Here is a 5,753-nt window from a genome sequence, read left to right on the forward strand (position 1 = left end):
GAACTTGAAAAAAGAAGAATTTTCTTTCCAAGGTGATCAGGAAAATTGTCAGGAGATCAACTACAAGTAAATCCCTCTGAATACTGCCTTGAGATCGTCATACACATAGGGGACAAAACTTTGGGAGCCAAAGCCTCTTTTGAAACCATGCTCATTTCAAAGATAGAACTGTAAACCAGTTGGAATGCACAGCGTAAGTCATTTTATTTCCATCATGCTCACTACCGCTGCTTCAAAATCCTAGTGTTTGTCCGTATGACATACAAATGTTTTGCCAATCTTGATCTTGCATACTAGTCTCATACATATTGTATTATGTGAGAAGTTATTTTAAGAAAATGAATCTGTTGGGACATTTTTATAGCTCTTTGGGTGTTTTGCACCTAAAATTTCAGAAATAGAATAGAAGGATTAGTGAAATGCCATTTAAGATATACCATATAGACAGTGAAGACTGGGAGTGCAAAGGTGAATGACAGATATGAAATCTAGGATAGAGAGAGGAAAAATGGGCTTTGATGTTGAAGACTGGAAGATAAAATGAGTACATCTGATCACTCACTTCAGAAGGTGATTGAAGAAAAGGGGCAATTATGATCTAATGGTATGGTTAACAGTAAAGATTGAAGTAAGGTCCAAACTTCCAATTTTAATTAAATAATTCGCAGACATGTAATATACAGCATGGTGGCTATAGTTAAATACTGTATTGTATATTTGAATGTTGCTAAGAAAGTAGACCTTAAAAGTTCTTATCACAAGAAAAAAAATTTGTAACTGTGTGTGGTGGTGGCTGTTAACTAGAATTATTGGGGTGATCATTTCATAATATATACATATATCGAATCATTATGAAACTAATGCTTTATGTCCATTATATCTCAATAAAAAAGACTAATTGAGGGAAACAGGTTTACTACTTCAATAAGAAATTATAAGCAACCCTGGAAAATAGTATTAATATAGCAAACATATCCCAATCAAACTTATTCAACATTATCTTTGTTACAGAATTCATTGAAAACGTAAGAGGAAAGCCAAAAATGGTACAGAAATATCAAAATCAAAAAGTTCAAGAAAAAAACCTATTCCCCGTTCCCTAATATCTGGAGATGCTACTCTAAGTCATTCAGATGAATCTGATTCTATTCCTTCCAAGTTTGTAATGTATTCTTTGTGAAAATGCAAACATTCATTATATGAACAAAAGATTAAAGAAATTTTACATAACCAATGAGATATAGCTGGACAGAGGATTGGTGAACTAGAAGACAGATAAAATAATAGAAATAATATAGAATACTTCACAGAAAGTAAAAGAAAAAAAAAAGGATAAAGGTGAGGCAAAGAGACTCAAGGAATGGAGTAAGTAGGTGATAAGTATCACATAGGCATTCCAGAAGCATAAAACTGGGTGAATATTGGAAAAATACTATTCAAAGGAAAATGGCTGGTAATTCCCAGAGTTAGTTAGGGGAAGCCATAAGTTCCTCCATTCAGGAAGCAGACCTGACAAATCATAGTAAACCTTCAAGGTAACCCTAGAGATCAAAATAGCAGACAAAAAGACGCAGTGCCTAAAAAAGGAATACCAAATAGTGTGACTGCAGACCTCTTTGTCTTAATAAATTGAAGCCAAAAGCAAGTGCTGAGAGAAAGTAACTGTCATCCTAGAGTTGCATATCTAGCCAAGGGATCATTTAATAGTGAAGCTATGCTACACATGAAGATGGACCTCCCCAAACCACACTCAAATGTAGACTTGCTCCACCGGCTGCTGAGAGTACAGTCAGGTGCTAGTCCTCAGCCATTGACCCTTTCAGATATTTCCTCAGCTTCAGAGAGCTAATTTGCCCAAAGTTAGGGACTTCCTGAGACGGTCACATCCAATGTCTGAACAAGGGGAGGGTATAAATATATGTCTCATCCCATCCTCAGATGGTAATCCTGATTGATTAACATTCCCACATAATTAACCCCATCTCAGTGCTGGCTTCCTTCTAGAGCTTAACTGAGAAATAAAGACTTTTGAGAAAAATGAAATCTTATCGTGTTTACATCAACTGACACCATGTTAAAGGAACTTCTAAAGAATGTAATTTAGGAAGATGGAAAAAGATCACAGCAGATGATCTGAGATGCAGGTAGGAATGTTAATAGAATAACTTAGCAAGTAGAGGTAAATGTAAAACAATGACTGTACACAAAAGTTGCAATAATGATTACAGTTCCTTTGAAGAATCAAGTAAACAAGACATAGCTAAATACTGCAGTTATGCAACACTTGGATGATAAGAGTGTCCAATGAGAGCAGCTCAGGTCCTGTTCACTGGTTCGGCCAGTGATGGACTGGAAGCTTGTGAGCCACAGCCTTTGGCCCAGTGTGGGAAAGTGGCCAGGGAAAAACAAATAAAAGCATTCTTGGGAGGTTCAGACTTGGAGATTGTGGAGGAAACTGGAGGGGTTCCTTCCCTGTTGTTTGCTTGCTAGCTTGTTTTTAATCACTGTAAGTTAATGATTTGAATTCAGAGATTGTACTGTATGTGTCTCTTGTCCCTTGTATACAAGTAAGGGAAGGATTTGACTACTAACACATCAAGTGGGATTTTTGTATTTATTTTCATTGGTAAATGGGATTCTTTAGAAATAAGGAACAGCAAGCTTCCTTCACTGGTTTTATCACCATATTACATTTTCTGGTAATAAAGATGAGCTTTCCGCTTTCATAATTGGAAACATTTCATGAGCAGTAGAAATAGCAGTTCTTTAAAAGTGCAAATGGACACAGCTTTGGAATCTTGACCATTTCAGGTGAAACCACATTGATGAACCCCCCCCCTTTTTTTCAATTCTTCTTAAGTCATTTTTTGATTCCAATTCTGCAATTTATTGGTAAGGAAACACATTAAAGAAACGCCTTTGTCTGTATTGTCATGTATTCTTGCAAGAAATACGCTTTTATTTTAAAGAACTTCCCATTTATTCCTTCCGTTCTTCCTATGGTGTTTTCTTAGAGAATTAATCATTGTTTTCAATCAACAACTCTTACGTTTGTTCACAAATTCAAGCATGTGGGGTATTTTGAGGACCTAAGGAATGTTAAGAAAATTTTATATTTGAGAAATGTTTAAGTATTTTTACTAATTTTAAAAGTATTCCCATTTCTGTTTGTGTTCCAACTTTGGACAATGTGGCTTTGAGATTTCAATGTTTTCTAATTCACTGGGGGTTTTGATCATAATTGGAGGCAGTAGATGGTCAATTATGTCCCATGATTTCGAGGAGCACTCTGCAGACCATGTCAGAGACTTCCGGCTCAAGCCACGGAGGCTCAGCCATGGAAAGACAAGATACTATGTGGGAGTAAAATGGCCCGCCAAGTGGCTAAAGTCATTCTGATGGCGGCGACGACTTGAGTTAGGGAGGTCAGACTCGCTCAGGAAGCTCAAACTGATTTTTCTTCAGTGTAGGTGACTTGGGTGACATCTTTTCAGAGTTCTCATGCATAAATAGTAGGCATAAATCAGCTGAGGTGAACTTTGCCTACATGGGGCATAGTTCAAAGATTTTCTGGTAGAGGTCACGGAAAGTTTAAAGTCACCAGATTTCCACTGTGATTGGCTGACTGGAGGCCAAGCAGGGGGCCATCCAATCACAGGTGACATGGGGGTCCCTTAGTGACAGACCTCCCTGCTTTGCATTTTATCCAATCAGATGTGAGCATTGCCCGTGACGTCATAGAAGGCAGGGAGTAGAAACCGGGCCAAGGGACCTCGACGGCCGCACTGTCCTTCCCTCTGAGCTGCGGGGAAGACGATTCCGACATGCTTGAGCCTTTGTCTGAGACGTCTGAAGAAAGCCCGGGCACCAAGGAGACGTCTGAAGAAAGCCCGGGCACCAAGGAGACGTCTGAAGAAAGCCCGGGCACCAAGGAAGCCGAGCCGAAGAACCCGAAGCGCCGCTGCAGCCGCCGTCGCCGCCGCTGCAGCCGCCGTCGCCACTGCAGCCGCCGCCGCCGCTGCAGCCGCCGCCGCCTCTCTGACGGCTTCGACAGCTTTGCCACCTATTTCGGAAGGGTGCTGCAGCGGGTCCAGGAGGGCCTGAGCCTCTCGCAGGAGGCCGTGAACGTCATGGATTCGTTCGTGAAGTACATCTTTGAGCGAATCGCCGACGAGGCGGCGCGCCTGGTCCGCTCCAGCAAGCGCTCCACCCTCACCTCCAGAGACATGCAGACCTCCGTGCGCCTGCTGCTGCCTGGGAAGAGGGGCAAGCACGCCATAACCAGCGCCACCAAGGCACTACTTCGGTACATCACCGGCAAATGAGCTGCCTCCGGACCACCTGAGCATCGCAGACCAAAGGATCTTTTCAGAGCCACCTCAGTTTTCTTAATAAGAACTGTATTCTAACAAACTTTGATCGACTTTATTTTGTAAAGTGTGTCATCCTGCTAATTTTTCAACATCTTTTTTACAAAGAACTAAATATTATCAACTACATTTTAATATATCTATGGTCTAATTTGCTCAAAATGAAATAGTGAGTTTTGTTCAATAATGTCGCATTATACCACTTTACTAAAGAGTGAGTTCTTTTATTTTTCTAGGTCAACCTTTCACAGGGTCTGTAAGATAAAGTTATTTACCTTTTTCACTCTCATTTTCTCATGAATGTATGGCAAAATTTTCCAGAGATTCATTATGTACCGTAATGACAACAAATTAAGTGCAGGAACATGTATAAGAATTCAACAGACATATTAGAAGAGATATTAAGGAGGTTTTCTTTTTCTTTTTTTTAATTGAAGTATAGTTGATTTACAACGTTGTATTAGTTTCTGGTGTACAGCAAAGTGATTCAGTTATACATATATATAATCTTTTTCATATTCTTTTTCATTACAGGTTATTACAAGATATTGAATATAGTTCCCTGTGCTATATTGTAGGACCTTGTTGTTTATCTGTTCTATATATAGTAGTTTGTGTCTGCTAATCCCAAACTCTTAATTTACTCCTCCCCCCTCCTTTCCCCTTTGGTAACCATAAGTGTGTTTTCTATGTTTGTGAGTCTGTTTGTTTTGTAAATAAGTTCATTTGTATCATATTTTAGATACCACATGTAAGTGATATCGTATGGTATTTGTCTTTCTTTGACTTACTTCACTTAGTATGATGATCTCTAGGTCCATCCATGTTGCTGTAAATGGCATTATTTTATTCTTTTTCATGACTGAGTAGTGTTCCATTGTATATATTCCATATCTTTATCCATTCGTGTCAATGGACATTTAGGTTGCTTCCATGTCTTGGCTATTGTAAATAGTGCTGCTATGAACATTGGGGTGCATGTATCTTTTCACATTAGAGTTTTCTCCAGTTATATGCCAAGGAGTGGGATTGCTGGATCACATGGTAACTTTATTTTTTTTTTTTTTAAGGAACTTCCATACTGTTTTCCATAGTGCACCAATTTACATTCCCACCAACAGTGTAGGAGGGTTCCCTTTTCTCCACACCCTTTCCAGCATTTATTATTTGTAGACTTTTTGATAATAGCCATTCTGACTAGTGTGAGGTGATACCTCATTGTAGTTTTTGAAACCGTGCACCTCAGGTTGGGACTTGAACCTAATCTCACCTCAGATGAGACTCGAACCCACCTGACTTGCACCTCAGATGGGACTTGAACCCACAATCTCTGGCTTAGGAAGGTACTCAAATCCACAATCTCCCAGGTAAAACTGCACACCT

This window comes from Balaenoptera borealis (assembly GCF_965194805.1).
Source record: "Balaenoptera borealis genome assembly, chromosome: X".
Taxonomy (NCBI): domain Eukaryota; kingdom Metazoa; phylum Chordata; class Mammalia; order Artiodactyla; family Balaenopteridae; genus Balaenoptera; species Balaenoptera borealis.